Below are 18,066 nucleotides of genomic sequence, written 5' to 3'. Positions count from 1 at the left end.
TTACTCACTTAAAGAATGACTAATTTGTTTTACAGAACTAACTTTACTGTATCTCCTATACTTTCTACATGTTTGTAACTTTATATATAAATATTGTTCCTATCAGTGGCGTGAAGGCTATAAAGTAGTATTTAGGGAATCATTGAAAGAAAATGTTCAAGGTAGGTGAATCTCAAAGGGATTGTGCTAAATGAAAGAAGTCAGATACAAAAGATTATATAATGCATGAATCTGGTTACAGGAATATCTGCATCTGTTATAGCTCATAGAACTGAACACCAAAAATTTTACTGAATTTAAATGTAAAACATAAATAAACAAGAAAAAGAAGGTTCAGTTATGTTTAGACAGTTTTCTAGAAATAATATTTTTGTTGTCCAGTTTTTCAAGAACTGGTCATTTGTATTACACAGGGCAAGTTCTATATATATGAATTTAATTAGTATATAAATAATTACATAGTAATATGTAATTGATTCTATATTAATACATATTTAATGAATGAGAATGTTAATTATCTAACTATGGCTAAAAGAAAAAACTTGCTACTTGTTCTCAGATACTCAGGATCTTTATTAGAGATCACATTGGGCCTGTTGTATTAAATAAATAACTCTCATGAATAGCATATTAATTGTTTTTATGGTGATTATTCTTGAACTCTTGCTTTTTAATATTTTTAACACATTCTTCTTCCAACCTTGTTTATGTTAGAAATTTGTTTAATAAACTTTTTGGTTATAATCATATTAAATATAAGCCTTAAAGAGCTTGATTTAATGGTATTCAAAGAAGTGAAGTTTGTTTTTGAAGTCTGTTTGTTGTAAGTACTTTTCTATCAGTAGGGAATCTCAATGATAGTTGACCATGTTTTCAAGGTATAATGACTATAGCATATAATCCAAATCAAAGGTTCAAGCCTCATTATCAATGTGGCAGGGTGGAAAGTAAAGGGCTTTGTTTTTTATTATAGACCAAGATAAAAAGAAGAACTGTCCTATTATAGATTAGAAGTTCCAAAATGATTTCACTCTGTTTCCTTTGAAGATTCTTTCTAGTTATTCTAACTCACTATGTGTTTTTGACTAAAATAGTGGTTGATGACTCTTTTAAAATAACACACTGCCTTTTGACTTAAACCTGTATTTACTTTGTAGAATAATAGGTTTCAGAATCCAATTGCTGTGCTCTTCAACTCCACCATGATTACAGTTTGCATGTTAATAGGGGTGGCGCTCCCAACCAGAGAGGTGCCCCCAACCAAATCTAACTTTTTTGAGAGGCAAAAGGTTGTAGCCACAAACCACAGGAAGTCCCATGGCATGGGATGGAATGAACAGTTTGGATGTCCATTGACGTTTTTAGTTTTGTTCTCATGAATGACTGCCACTGATTATAAAGGGCAAATATATATTGTTAGATCTATTTTAAAATTAGTAAAATTAGGTTGTCGAGATTTTAAGCTCCTTACAGTATTCCAGGGCACTGCCTTCATCAGACATAATTTAAGCATCTTGACTTGTAAGCTTGATTTCTACATGTAGGTTCTATTTCTCCCCCATTGTCACTGGCAACACCCTGCCTGTGCCTTCATTGTATTCTGAGTGCTCCCTGTTCATTGCTTCAATTACACAGCAGCAGAACTCACTGAAAAAGCATGTGCATTTAAAACTCTCCAATGGATTCTTACTTTTTTCCAGATAAAATCCAAAATCTTCAACAGGACTCAGAAGGCTGGAATGATCTAGCCCTTGGCTACATTAGCTACTCTAGCAGCTACCTTCTTACTGCTTTAATTCTTCCCCATAGTTCTTTCTTCTTTAGAGCCTTGGCACAGCTTACCTCCACCTGGAATGCTTTTTCTAGACTTCTCTTGAAGATATCAAGGATGTCTTCATATCCTTGATTGAGTGTCCCTTCCTAGAGGCAACTTCCCTGAACTCCCAGGCTGAGTCATTAGCCTTGTTATTAGTATCTTTTCTTTCTCCTTATTAGCATCTGCCAAAATTGTAATTGAGCAATTACTTATGAAATTATTTGTTGATCGTGTTCCATGATAGAATTAGCCCCACACTTCTAGGGAAAATTTTTGTCTTCTGTGTACTGGTATTTCTCCAGAGCCCAGTCAAGTGCCTCGTCCATAATGTTTGTGCAGTGAATATTTGTTGAGCAAATAAATGAAAAACAAGAAAACTGTATCTGTAAGTATAATTAAATTTTTTTTTTAGTTTGTGCTGTTGAATGTGTCAAATGGTGAAATGAGAAGTGGCACAAGTTGACTCCAGCCTGTGCGTCCTCTGGGTCTCAAACATAACTGTATACACATAACCTGGGGAACTTGATAAACAGGTAGTTTCTTAGACTTCACCTTCAGAAACACTGATTTCTATATTTGGTGCCATGGCCAGAAATCTTCGTGTGTAATGAGCATCATGGGTGATTTTGATACAGGTATTTGAGAACTGCTCTTTGAGAAGCAAGGCTGTGAGGTAATGATTTTCACCCAAAACCAGTGCAAGGGTTTGGATATGGTGATCAAATTCAGTGTAGCCACCTTGGAAACAGTTTTTCAACCTTACAGAAAATTTAAAAATAAACCTCTTGTAATTGAGGAGTAATCGAGGAGTAGTGGAGGTAATTGAAAGTTATTCATTATAAAATTGGGTTAGAATGCTGTATCTAAGTAATAAACCAAAGGGCCTGGTGCTATTCAAATTAGTAAACCAATGAGTGTCAATATCTATAATAGAATATATGAATCAGTTATGATAATAAAAGACTAATCTTTCCAAATTAATCTCTTACTGAAAATCCAAGTCTTTTCCTCCCTTTCCCTGAAACAGCATGGGCAGCAGATACCCAGTTCTCCTTGGCAACTATCAGTCCAGAGTCTCCACTCTCATCTCTGGCACATATACCAGTGTGTTTTGGGCAGGGTGGGGATTGTTTTATCTGTGTTCTAGTATCAGCACCCATTTCCATACCAGGTGATGATGATTTAAGTGTCAATGGAAAGAGAAAAAGATGCAGAGGCAAAAGATTGTGATTTTCACTTTTTATTTAAGGTTGTTCCGCTTAGGGCCAAACACAGTGCTGATTGCCTCTTGTGGGCTTTTGCTTTAAGGGAATAACGGAAGGGGAGGAATATGAACAGCACAAAAAAAGGGAACATGCTGCTTCTTATGGGTCTGTTTTTTCATTGCATGTTTTGTTAGAAGTCCCATAAATACATATTCTGTCATGTGTTTTCAAGGACTTGTAATGTTGTAACTATCTTGGCAAATTACTATCCTATTTAAATTAAGCATCCTTAAAGAGATCAATTCACTGTCTCCAAACCAAATTCCATGTAGCTATCATTGCCCAAGAGATTTCATGAGAGCTCCCAGGTTTGTCAGTGCTTAGTACTAATGATCTGATCTCAGGACTTGGCATCCAATTGATATTGCATAGCCTGCTGGTTGCAGGTTGTGTTAGAAGAACAAAGAAGACATTAAATGTTGTGTTTGAAAGGTCACTGTGACTATCTCTGTTCTACAATGCATTTGTATTCAAGGTTTTGGGTCCTGAGATAACACCTTTGCTTAGAAAACCATTATTTCTTTTTGGATTTCTGTGTCAGTGCCTCTCTAAAAGAGTAGTATGTGTGTGTGTGTGGGGGGGTGCAGTTTGTGTGTGAGAAAAGGTAGTGAAAATAGTTTTTATATTTCATTAAGTGTTTTCAATACCATGATCTCTTTCATTTAGTTGGAGGCCTGACTCTGAAATCAAGGTGTCATTGGACATGATCAGTCATCATAATTAAATTTATCCATAATAGTCTTTCAGTTAGCAGCTATTTTCAATATCACTGAATGTTTAAAGTCATTGGAGGTGGGGCACCTGGGTGGCTCAGTCAGTTAAGTGTCTGTCTTTGGGTCAGGTCATGATCTCAGGGTCCTGTGATGGAGCCCCAACAGACTGTCTGCTCAGTGAGGAATCTGCTTGAGATTTTCTCCCTCTGCCCCTCCCTGCACTTGCACACGTGTGCAAATACATGCACTCTCTCTCTCAAATAAATAAATAAATAAATAAATAAAGTCTTCTAAAAAAGTAATTGGAGGCACAATCTGGCAGGATCTGGTGTTCAACTAGGAAAGACACAACCCTAGGAAGATAAATTTTTCCTGTACTTTTCCATCCAAACTAACCTCTTTAATCTCTGGGGGGCGTGGCCACCCTACAGGAATCCTGAGTCCTTTCCATTTGACAGAGTTCAAAAGCTGGGGCCGTGGTTGTTGTGGTGGTGGGAATAAGCAAACAAGAACTAATCTCACACATATGTGGATTCTTTTACCAGCAAACAGGCCTCTTGCAGGGGGTGGGGAGGGTGGGAATTAGAACCTATTTCATAAACTTGCGTTTCTGAGAAAAAAAGATCTCAGGCTTGCTTGTATTAGTTTTGCTAATGAGGAGCTATCCAGGGTGCTAGACTCTTCCATCTGCCCTTGCTGACCATTTAGATCTGACCCTCTGTAGCTGTTTTGCTGCTCTGTTTGCCCTGAACTTGCCTTTTCATCAGAGAGGAGCCAACACCTACTGCCAAACCAAGTTCTGTCCTGCCTGACCTGGTCTGACCTATGCCTGACCTGACCTTGTCTAACCTCTGCCTTACCTGCCCTCTACTTGTTATGTTATAGCTGTGTCACTGTTTGCTGTGACAAATGCCCTTGTCATGCCCTAAGTCAGTGGTTCCCAAACTTGTCTGTACATCAGCATCATGAGTAACATGAATCAGAATCTCTGGGAATGCGTTCTGAGAATTTGAGGATCACTATGCTAGATTAATTTCTTGGTTCTCTTACCATTTTTCTTTTCAAACATGGGTCTAATTCCTCTTATTTTTTTCTTTCACTGAATGGCAAATATGTTGTAGTATCTAAGTTTTTTCGGAGGGATTGGAGAGAAGTATAATAAAAAACCCATATCCTATAGAAGATAGTATGGAAGACCCTCAAGAGGTTAACGATAGAACTACCAAATACCACTTCTGGGTATTTTTCCAAAATAATTGAAGTCAGGATCTTAAAAAGAAATTAGCACTTCCCTGTTCACTGCAGTACTATTTGTCAATAGCCAAGATATGGAGGGCAACTGGGTGGCTCAGTCATTAAGCATCTGCCTTCAGCTCAGGTCATGATCCTGAGGTCCTGGGATTGAGCCCTGCATTGGGCTCCCTGTGGGAAGCCTGCTTCTTCCTCTCCCACTCTCCCTGCTTGTGTACCCTCTCTCACTGTCTCTCAGTCTCTCTGTCAAATAAATAAATAAAATCTTTAAAAAAAATAGATATGGAAACAACCTAAAAGTCCATATACATACAATTCAATATTATTTGCCCTTTAAAAAAGGGAAATTCTGATATGTGCTGTACCATGAGTGAAACTTGAGGACATTATGTTATATGAAATAAGCCAGTTACAAAAAGACAAATACTTTACAGTTCCACTTATATGAGCTATCTAATGTAGTCAAACTTAAAGAAATAGGAATCAAAATGGGTGATTGTCAGGGCATAGTGGCAAGGAGAAACGGGGAATTGTTTAATAGCTATTGAATTTCAGTTTTACAAGATGAAAATGTTTTAGAGAACTATTACACAAAAATGTGAATATAGTTAAGACGACTGGACACTTAAATGTTAAGATGGTAAATTGTATATTTTTTGATATATTGAAAAAATTAAAAAATTAAAAGAACCCACCATACTCTGAGAAATATTATATTCTGGGATAATTTAACTCAAGATAGAAATGAATAAAATGATTAGTAAGTAGATCCATATATTTACTAGGTTCTAGTTATCTTAGATTTCACAAGATTGCTACATTTTATTTCCCATTCTTGCCAGCAGAATATAAGTTAACACATCTACTAGTAGTATCTCTGAGTGTGGCTGCTTTATAGGAAAGGGTATTCTAGAAATGGTTATCTATAACTTGTGACAGGGAATACTAGAGGAATGCTTTCTCTGGGTCACATTTTTAAAAAAGATCTTATTTATTCATTTGAGAGAGAGATCACAAACAGGGGGAGAGGCAGAGGGAGAGGAAGAAGCAGAATCCCTACCGAGCAGGGAACCCAACATGGGGCTTGATTCCAAGACCTGGAGATTGTGACCTGAGCTGAAGACAGACACCTAACCATGAGAGCCACCCAGGCACCCCTCTGGGTCACATTTTGAATTAAATTCATTTAAATGTTGTTGATACTATTTGGTTCCATTGAAATATATTTAATTCCCAGCTAACTCCTGGAAACTTATAGAGTTGAAAGAGCTTTTAGTAGCAGAAAGTAAAGTTCATTGGGTCACTATTGACCACTAGCACTTAACATGTAGGTGAATTTGATGGGAAAAACTATTTTGCGATAATTGCTCTAAATACAGATCTAAATTTCCCTTTGTGGTTTCTGGGGAAGTTCACATATTCTTGACTAGATTTGACCCCCTCCCCACTAAGCCTACCTTACAAATTCATATGAATGTTTAGTTTGGTTTTGCAATTGCTCAGAGTTGTTGGATAAATAGCACTGGGGATATAACCTGAGTGATATCATCTCTAAGATGAAGAGAAAACAAAGTTCTTTGAACATTTATTCAAAGAACTTGGGACAGTGTCAGGCTGCTGTTGAAGTATAATCAGAGAATGCTTGTGGTAGAGGAACTAGCTTGTGGGAATATAAACATTCTAGACTCAAGTGGAACAGGACTGTTGACCACTGGCTGTCAAATCAAGAGAAGGTGCATCCAATTTCCTATTAACATAACCTATTTCCCATACAGAGCTATGTACATCCTTGATAAAGCTAGTCAACTCTTACTGCTCCTTATTTCAGGCCCATTCAAACCCTGCATGTCTGATTCCAAGACTTTTGATTTCTACATTTCTTTCCTCATTTCCAAGCTTGGCAGTGTCTTCCAACTGCTTGGCATGTATCTATGGATATCTGGACATCTGTTTCTGTCAGCGAAAGAGAGGACTGCTTAACTATTACCATTCTCCTAGGGAAAGTTGTTCTAACTTGAGTTAAAATGTTCCCATTAAATGTACTTATAGACGTAACTTGGAAAAACTGCATGATAAAATCCAGGATAATTCTGGGAAAAATTTATTTTTATCTCAAACTTAGATGTCAGCATCACCAAGTATTTTATCATTAGCCAGCTATGACCCCAATCCTCTGCCCTCTTAGGATGTATATTTAAGGGATGAGAAGTTATTATTTTCTATTCACATCAAAACCTTTCAATTTGTGACCTAGACTGAGACTAATAGACTATAAAAGAATGAGATGAGATGAGGGGCTTTGAACACTTGTGTCTTTTTTGTTTACCAAGTATTTCTGATAAATCTTTCTTGGGCATTTTAGTTCTCTTATCTGTTGATTGTTGATTATCTAAAATTTGCTCCATATTGGGGCAAACATAGGGGTGTTTCCCTTCTAGATCTGTATTTAATAAGATGAATGAACAACTGAAAGGCTTGCAAACAGGGTGGTAGGCCACATGCAAAATAATGTAGTCTACCATCCTTTTTGCAAGAGGTTCCCAGAATCTTAGTAAAGTCTCTATTACTTACAAAGACTTGAGAGTAGTTTTAAAAATATTGTCTTCTGAAATATTCTCTCATTATAAAAACATTCATGCTCTTACATGCAGAAAATTTGGGAAATACTTAAAAGTATTAAGTGCAAAGAAGTAAAGAAAAATAAGTCATATTTTCTTATAATAATAGATGCTATTTATAACATGTATTTCTATATGTTAATATTAAATACTTTACATTATTACAACATTGTTTAAATACTTTACAATCATAATCTTTTTTATATTTATAATAATACTAAGAATTAATGTTATTATCCCAGGTTTACAGATAAGGAAACTGAAATTTAGAAACTAAGTGATTTGCCTAAGGTGGAGAAGTGGCAGAATAAAGATTTTAAACCTACATTGGTTTGGCTCCTAAATCCAGATTTTTAACCATAAGCCTACTTTTTCATTTAGTATTACATGTGAGCATTTCCCCATGTCTTAAAATATTTCTTTTAAAAGATTTTATTTATTTGCCAGAGAGAGAGAGAGCAAGCAAGTACACACAAGCAGGCAGAGAGGCAGGCAGAGGCAACGAGAGAAGCAGGTTCCCTGCCCAGCAAGGAGCCTGATGTGGGACTTGATCCCAGGACCCTGGGATCATGACCTGAGCTGAAGGCAGCGGCTTAACCAACTGAGCCACCCAGGCATCCCTTAAAATATTTCTTTTAAAGTGTAACTCTCTAATGGCTTCATGTTATTCTACATGTGGACTTGCCACAATTTGCTTAATCTGTATTGCTCTTTTGAATTTATTTGTTCCCTATTCCATTTGTTTCTCTTTTTGTTTATGTTATACACATTGGCATAATAAATAACAATGGTTGTACATTTTTATCTCCATCCTCTTTTATTGTTTGCTTAGAATAAATTCCTAGACATGTGCTAATTGGAACAAAGAATATTGATGTTACTATAGCTGTAAATAGTACCTACTTTCTTTCAAAAATTATATCAATTTATATGAAGAGTTCACTGTAAACTTGACTAAACTGAAGATTGTTATTATTTCTAACAATTTGTTCTCTTTTTTCAACATTAAAAAAATCATTTATTTATTTGAGAGAGAGAGAGAGAGGGAGAGCATGAGAAGAAGTGGCACAGAGGGAGAGGCAGAAGGAGAAGGAGAGAATCTCAAGCAGACTCCAGGCTAAGCCTGTAACCTTATGTGGGGCTCAATCCCACAACCCTGAGATCATGACCTGAACTGAAACTAAGAGTCAGATGCATAACTGCCTGAGCCACCCAGACACCCCTCTAGTAATTTTCAAGTGAAAAATCATATTTTGCTTTGATTCAGTCATCTTTGATTATTAGAGAGTTTTGGTTGTTTTGATCCAAGCCTTTAGGTAAAGCTAGGCTCTTTGCCTTTGTGCATGACTTGGTTCTTTCTTGCCTTTCCCTCTGTCCAGGGTCCTGCAGAACTCTCCCCTTATCAATAGAGTAGTTCACCTGGATTTCCACACAGCCGGCCCCTCTTGGGAGGTTCTCTTCCACTCTTTTCCCATAGCTCTACTTTTGCTTTTCATTGACATCAGTCTTTGCAAGATTACACCCTTTAGTATATTAAAAATCTTCCCTTCAACCAATAGATTTTTATTGCATACTTATTATGCGCCATATGCTGTTCTAGGCTGGGGGAAAACAGCAAACAAAGCAAAAAAAAAAATCTCTTCTTTATGGGGCTCACATTTTAGTGGAGAGAGGGGGAAGGCAATAAAAAATTAACATATAGTACTTTAGATGGTGACAGATGCTATGAGAAAAAGAAAGCTGTGAGGGGATGATAGGAAAGTTAGCATAGAGGGCTCCCATTGTTACACACGGCAATCAAGGAAGTCTTTCCTGAGAAGATAATGCTTCAGTAAAAACTTCAGTCTTCCTTTATGTTTTGAGGGAGCAAATTGTGTAGTGGTCTGGGCAGAGAATCTTCTAGGCTGAGGGAACAGCAAGTGCAAAGGCCTTGAGGCAAAAATGTGCTAGTGTGCTCAAGCAACAGTAAGTTAGACAGCACTTACACTAGAAAGCCATGTTTTGGGAAGATTTGTCTAGGTGTAGGGTGCAGGACAGATTAAAAAAGAGGGAAAAGAGAAATTTCCAGTGGGCACCAATATCCGTTCTCTTTTTATTCTGGGGCACACAGATAAATTTCATTTCCCTGACTCCTTTGAAGTTTGGTGCAGCCATGTGGCTAAGTTCAGGCCAATAGAGTGCAAGTACAAATGGTATGAGTTATTTCCAGGCCTGGTCTACAGAGACAATCATGTGCATTCCTCTCTTTCTCTCTCTCTTCCTTTCTGCAGCAACTGTGGAGATGGTACATTGATGATAAGCAGAGCTACAAGATTAAGGAATTGTGAGTCCCTGGTACTCCACATGGAAGGCCACCTTTAGAACACTTTCCTGAGATGGTGTGTGATAGAAAAAGAAACTTTTTTTTCTTTTTATTAATGCTCATCATGCTGTACATTATATTCCTGGACTTATATATTTTATGGACTGGAAGTTTATACCTTTTGACCCCCTTCACCCATTTTTTCCACTCCATACTCCCCACTTCAGGCAACCACTAGTCTGTTCTATGTAGCTATGAGGGTTTTTTGTTTTTTTTTGTTTGTTTTTTTACTTTTTCTTTGTTTGTTTTAAGATCATATGGTACTTATCTTTATCGGACTTACTTCATTTAGCATAATGCTCTCAAGTTCCATCCAAATCATCTCAAATGGCAAGATGTCCTTTTTTAAATGACTGAATAATATTTCATTGTATATGTATACACTGTATTTTCTTTATTCATTCATCCACTAATGAACACTTAGTCTACTTCCACGTCTTGGAGCTGCAATGAACTTGGGGTACATATATCTTTTTGAATTATTGTTTTCATTTCCTTCAGATAAATTCCCAGAATTAGAATTGCTGGATCATATGGTATTTCTATTTTAAATTTTTTGAGGAACCTCCATACAATTTTCCATAATGGCTACACTAGTGTACATTCTCATCAGTAGTGCACAAAGATTCTCCACATCTTTGTCAACACTTATTTCTTCTTGTTTTATTTGGTAATAGCTGTTCTGACAGCTGTGAGCTTATATCACATTGTCATTTTGATTTACATTTCCCTGGTGACTAATGATGTTGAGCACCTTTTCATGTACCTGTTGGTCATTTGTTTGTCTTAGGAAAAAAAAGATACTCTGCCCAATTTTTTTTTTAAGATTTTATTTATTTATTTGACAGAGATCACAAGTAGGCAGAGAGGCAGGCAGAGAGAGAAGGAAGCAGGTTCCCCGCTGAGCAGAGAGCCCGATGCGGGACTCGATCCCAGGACCCTGAGATCATGACCTGAGCCGAAGGCAGAGGCTTAACCCACTGAGCCACCCAGGCGCCCCAACTCTGCCCATTTTTTTACTTGGATTTTTTTTTACTGTTGCATTTATGAGTTCTTTATATATTTTGGATATTAGCTCCTTATCAGATTCATGATTTGCAAATATTTTCTTGCTAGGTAGGTTGCCTTTTCATTCTGATGATGGTTTCCTTTCCTGTGAAAAAACTTTTTAGTTTGATGTAGTGCCGCTTGTTTGTTTTTGCTTTTGTAGACTTTGCTTTTTTTTTTTTTCCCCAAATCCAAGAAATCATTACCAAGATTGATGTCAAAATTTACCCCTTACTTCTTGCAGGAGTTTATGGTCAGGTCTTTTGAGTTAATTGTTGTGGATAGTGTAAGGTAGTGCATGGTTTCTTTCTTTTGCTTGTGTATGTTTGATTTTTACAACACCATTTATTGAACAGTCTATTCTTTCCCCATTGAATATTATTGGCTTCTTAGTTGTAAAGTAATTGACCATAAAATGTAGGTTTATTTCTTCACTCTCATTCTGTTGCATTGATCTATGTAACTGTTTTTAATGCCAGTACCACACTCTTTTGAACACTATAGCTTTGTAATATAGTTTGAAGTCAGGGAACATGATGCCTCCATTTTTGCTTTTTGGGATCTTTTGTGGTTTCCTACAATTGCTAGGATTATTTGTTCTACTTCTATGAAAAATGCCATTGAAATTTTGATAGGGATTGCATTGAATCTGTAGATTGTTTTGCAGTATGGATATTTTATTTATTTTTTATTTTTACATTTTTATTTATTTTTATTTTTTAAAAGATTTTATTTATTTATGAGAGACAGAGAGAGAAAACAAACAGTGGGGAGGTGCAGAGGGAAAGAGAGAGGGAGAAGCAGGCTCCTTGCTAAGTGGGGATCCTGATGTGGAGCTCAATCCCAGGACTCTGAAATCATGACCTGAGCTGAAGACAGACGCTTAATTGACTGAGCCACCCAGGTGCCCCATGGATATTTTAACAATACTAATTCTTCCAGTCCATGAGCAGGAACTAGCTCTTTTTTTTTTTTTTTTTTTACATTACTGTGTCTTCTTTGATTTCTTTTATTAATGTTTTATAGTTTCTAGTATATAGGCCTTTCACTTCCTTGGTTAAATTTGTTCCTAGGCATTTTATTCTTTTCAATGTAATTGTAACTTTTCTTAATTTCTCTTTCTGTTAGTTTGTTATTACTGTAAAGAGATGCAACAGATTTTTGTGTATTGGTTTTGTATCCTGCAGTTTTACTAGATTTATTAGTTCTAACAGTTTTTTGGTGGAGTGTTTAGGACTTTCTGGATATATCATGTCATCTGCAAATAGTGACAGCTTTATTTCTTCCTTTCCAATCTGGATGCCTTTTATTTCTGTTTCTTGCCTAATTGCTCTGGCTAAGATTTATGATACTATGTTGAATAAAAGTGGCCAGAGTGAGCATCCTTGTCTTGTTCTTGATCTTAGAGAAAAAGCTTTCAGTTTTTCACCATTAAGTATGATGTTAGCTGTGGGCTTGTCATAGATGGCCTTTATGATGTTAAAGCACATTCCCTCTGTATCTCTTTGTTGAGAATTTTTATGACAAATGGATGTTGTTTTGTCAAATGCATTTTCTGCATCTATTGAGATGATTATCTGATTTTTATCTTTTATTTTGTTGATGTGGTGTATCACATTGATTGATTTGTGGGTGTTGAAACATTCTTGCATATCTGGTATAAGTCCCACTTTTCATGGTGTGTTATCCTTTTAATGTAGTGTTGGATTTGGTTCGCTAATATTTTGTTGAACATTTTTGCACCCATGTTCGTTAAGGATATTGGCTTGTAATTTTCTTTTCCTGTGGTGTCCTTGTCTGGTTTTGGTATCAGGTGATGTTGGCTGAAAAATAAACTTCTGTTGTGTTAAACCTATGATAATTTTTTTATTAACAATATTCACAAATAGTATAGGAAATGACAGGCAAGATAATTAGCTAGAAGTTTGTTAAGGGAGAATTATTCCTCTTTCTTTGAAGAAACACAAAAACTGAAAGGAGATGGTAAGATAAAATCATTTTATTTTATTTATTTTTTAAAAGATTTTATTTATTTATTTGTCACAGAGATAGAGAGAGTACAGGCAGGCAGAATGGCAGGCAGAGGCAGAGGGAGAAGCAGGCTTCCCGTGGAGCAGGGAGCCCGATGTGGGACTCGATCCCAGGATGCTGGGATCATGACCTGAGCCGAAGGCAGCTGCTTAACCGACTAAGCCACCCAGGCATCCCTATAAAATCATTTTAAAATAAATAAGAAAGAGTAGAGAAAAAACAAAGTAGGAAAATAAGATGGATTAAATGTAGTATCCAGAGGGTTAGGTATTTGGGGCAGATGGATTTGTGGTGGTAAGAATGGAAAAGAAAGAAATGGAGTGAATTCATGGTTATTCATAAGAAAGAATGGAAGAATGAGCGGCATCTTATATAAGTAAGTCAAAGATGACACCATAGTTCTAGGTTGGAATTTGAAAGGGTGTTGGTAGCAGCAGTTTTAGTGGGATACATGCAGTAAAATAGATGTTTTTAGCGTATAGTATGCTCAGACTGCTTCCGCTGAGCTAACCAAGTTCTCTTTTTGGTTAAATCCTACTTAAGCTATTGGACACTATTTAAAGTCTTTGGACAAAATTTACATGCTGTCTCTATCTTAATTCTCTTTTGATACCATTCCTTTCTGTTTTGTTTTTTAATATGCCTCTGCTCAGCATCCTTCAAAGATTCTTCTTTCTCTAACTCTCATTTAACTGTGGGTGTTTCCCCAGATTTGGACTTCAGTCCATTTTTTATTATTCCATCCCACAGGGGATTGGCATTTTTTTTCCTTTGTAAAGGGCCAGATGGTAAATATTTTAGACTTTGTAGGCCATATGGTCTTTGTTGCAATAACTCAACTTTGCTGTTACAGTGTGAAAGCAGCCATCAACACTATGTAAACAAATGGGCCTGGCTATATTCTTATAAAACTTTATTCACAAAACAGGGAGTGGGCCAGATTTGATCCAAGAACCTAAGTTTGATGACCCCAAATTTACACTGTCCTCTTGGTATGATATCAATTCCCATGACTTTAAATACCATCCATGTGATAATGGCTCCCGTATTATATTTTGTTAGCACAAATTTATTTCCTAAGCCTCAGAATACTATGAGCTACATCTTACTAGATACTTGAATCTGGAAACTCTTATTTTCAGTTTGAAACATGTACCTGTATCATACTCTTCAATGAAACAATGTATGTATTTTTTTCCTGAATTCAGAATCACAATGAACCACTCTCTCACCAGCTAGTCTAAATAGAGACCTGTGAATTATCCATCATTTCTTCTCAATCTAATTCAACAACATCCTCTTTGAACTTAACACAGCTATTCATTCTTTTTTTTTAATAAGATTTATATTTTACTTATTTATTTATTTAATTTTTTAATTTTTATTTTTTAAAAACATATAATATATTTTTATCCCTAGGGATACAGGTCTGTGAATCGCCAGGTTTACACATTTCACAGCACTCACCAAAGCACATGCCCTCCCCAATGTCCATAACCCCACCCCCCTTCTCCCAACCCCCCTCCCCCCAGCACAGCTATTCATTCTTGCTCCTTGAAACCTATTCTTCAATCTGTTGTCAGAGTCCTCTTTCTAGCATGTAATATGATTGAGTTTCTTCTATATTATTAATTTTCAATAAAGCCTCAGAGTAAACTTCAAACTCCTTAGCATGGCATTCAAGGCCCTTCACCATCCAGCCCCTGCTTACTTTTGTAGTCTCACTTCAAGTTGTCATCTTGCAGCCCAGACTACAGCTATAGTGAAATGTGGGCAGATCTCAGATCTCTCAACTATACCTTGTGCTGTCACATGTAGGCCTTTGCACATGCTGCCCTCTGTTCCAGGAATACCTTCCTCCATACACCATTACCCCTCTCTAATTTGCCTCTACCCACTCCCATTCCCATCTCTGGTATCCATTCTCATCAAGATCCAGCCTTGTGTTATCTTTTGGAATATTTCCATGGACTCTTGGGGGCAGATCCAGGTTTTGTGGGGCATAAAACTTATACAATGTCAGTATTCTTCTTTATGATGAAGAATACAAAAATATATTCTTTTTTCTTTTAAAAATTTACAAAAATTTATGACCATGTGCAAATATTACCAATGAATATATTGCATATACCTCTCCTGCTAGGGGTTTTACCTATATGTTCTCATCAAGACCCGTGGATATGTCACCATTACAACTCCTAATAGACAGCACTAAATACATGGTCTGTTCATTTTTCTGTGCTCCATGTTAGACTGAAATTCCTCAAGAATGAGTATGGTGGGGGTGCGTGGGTGGCTCAGTGGGTTAAGCCTCTGCCTTTGGCTCAGGTCATGATCCCAGGGTCCAGGGATCAAGTCCCACATCAGGCTCTCTGCTTAGCGGGGAGCCTGCTTCCCCCTCTCTCTCTGCCTGCTGCTCTACCTACTTGTGATCTATATCTCTCTGTCAAATAGATGAGATAGAATCTTAAAAAAAAAAAAAAAAGAATGAGTATGGTGTACCCAGCACATAACAGTTCTTTAATAACTGTTAGTACAGTAAGTGAAAATGTCAATGACGCATGCAAGTTATACAAAGATAGGTAGAATCCTGCCTTGATTTCAAGTTTTTTATAATGCAGTAGTGAAGTGAAGGGCAATATCAAAAAGATGAATTCTAGTATACATAGTTGTTCAGAGTTTGATAAAAATATCCTTTGCCTATTATAAAATCCTTTACCTATTAATTCTCAAAGTGTATTGAACATACATTCTAAGATTCCTTTTGATTTTAATAGCCCTTCAAGAAAATGCTATAGTTGCTGTAAGTCTAATTTATTTTATTATACCTCAAAATAACATTATGCTTTTTCATGAATGCATCTGAATATGGAGAAAGAGGTGAGAAGTCCTAGCAACTGGCCAGGAGACCTGATAGCAAAATCTAAATATAGCTATATTAAAAGACAAATACAATATATTTAACAGATAATAAACCGACTGACTTGAAAAGAGAAAGCTAAGAGAAATAAACTTTCAGCTATGTCTTACTTTTTCTCAACTCATATGACATTATAAAATTATTTAAATGTGAATGTCAAAAACACTGAGGCATTGCAATTATAATTAAATTATATACTGTATTATTATTGGATCAAGAAATGTCTTTAATGTCAAATGACAAATGGCAAGCACTGTAGTTTTCAGATATGAAGTGCATTTTATAAATCAGGAATTATTAGAAATTCTTTGAGGAGGTTAGTAAATCTAATAAAACCTGGGGATCTTGAGCTAATTCTCTCATCTCTATATACATTCTCTCAAGAAAGCTCATGGTTTTAAAACTCATTAATACACTATCAATTTGTATACTAATACTTCTTGGCCTAAATTCTTCACTGAACTCTAGACATGGATACCCAACTGCCTACTTAACATGTCCACTTGTGTAAATAAGAGGCATTTGAAACTTAATAGATCCTATACAAAACCTCTGATTTTTCCCCACTCTACCCCCTTTCAGAAGATGGCACCACTTTGATCCAGTTACTCTGGCTCCAAATCAAGGAGGGGATCCTCTCTTCTCTCATTCTCAACAGCCAACCCATCATCAGGTTCTGTTAGTTTTGTCTTCAAAAGATATTTCATATCTGCATACCAGCAACTCCTGCTTAGAATTTTGCAACAATCTAATACCTACTCTCATGTTTTTTCACTCTTGCCCCTATAATTCATTCTCTATATAACAGAGTAATCTTTTTTTAACTGAAATATAGTTGGCACAAAATGTTTTATTAGTTTCAGGTATACAACATAGTTATTCAGTATGTTATATGTTATGCTATATTAGCCACAAGTGTAGCTACCATGTTTCACCATACAACACTGTTATAATACTATTGACTATATTCCCTATAGTACCTTTAATCCCTGTGACTTATTCATTCCATAACTGGAAGCCTATACCTCCCACTCCCCTTCACTGATTTTGTTCATCTCCCTATCACCTTTCCCTCTGGAAACCATAAATTTATTCAGAGTAATCTTTTTTTTTAAACCTTAGTATTTAGCTTTATTTAATGTTCTAATTTTTTAAATTTAAATTCCAGTTAGTTGGGGTGCCTGGGTGGCTCAGTGGGTTAAAGCCTCTGCCTTCGGGTCAGGTCGTGGTCCCAGGGTCCTGGGATGGAGCCCCACATCAGGCTCTCTGCACAGCGGGGAGCCTGCTCACCCCCACCCCCACCTGCCTCTCTGCCCACTTGTGATCTCTGTCTGTCAAGTAAATAAATTTAAAAATCTTTTAAAAATTAATTAATAATTAATTCCAATTAGTTAACATACAGCATAATATTAGTTTCAGGAGTGGAATTTAATGATTCATTACTTCCATATAACACCCAGTGCTCATCACAACAAGTGCCCTCCCTAATACCATCACCCATTTAACCCTTTTCCCCACCCATCTCCCCTCTAGAAACCCTCAGTTTGTGCTCTGTGGTGAAGAGTCTTTTTTATGGTTTGCTGGTTTCTCTTTTTTACCCCTATGTTCATCTGTTTTATTTCTTAAATTCCACAGGTGAGTGAAATAATATGGTATTTATCTTTCTCTGGTTGACTTATTTTGCTTGGCATTATACACTCTAGCTCTACCCATGTCATTGCAAATGGCAAGATTTCATTCTTTTTGATGACTGAGTAATATTCCATTATATAATATATATATATATATATATATATATACACACATATTGTTGAAACTATATATATATATAAACAAATATATATATTTGTTGAAGAATAGTTGACCACAGAATAATCTTTTAAAAATATAAATCGGATCATGTCCCTCCCTCTTGTACTTAGAACTCTCCAATGGCTTCTGATTACAAACTCCTTACCATGGCCTGTGAGACCTTACATTAAACGGCCCTTATCCACCTCTCTGACTACATCTCCTTCCTTTCTCCCCTGCCCTTTTCCACCA

Source organism: Mustela erminea, chromosome 2 (assembly GCF_009829155.1).
Source record: "Mustela erminea isolate mMusErm1 chromosome 2, mMusErm1.Pri, whole genome shotgun sequence".
Lineage (NCBI taxonomy): Eukaryota > Metazoa > Chordata > Mammalia > Carnivora > Mustelidae > Mustela > Mustela erminea.
This window is presented reverse-complemented; position numbering follows the sequence as displayed.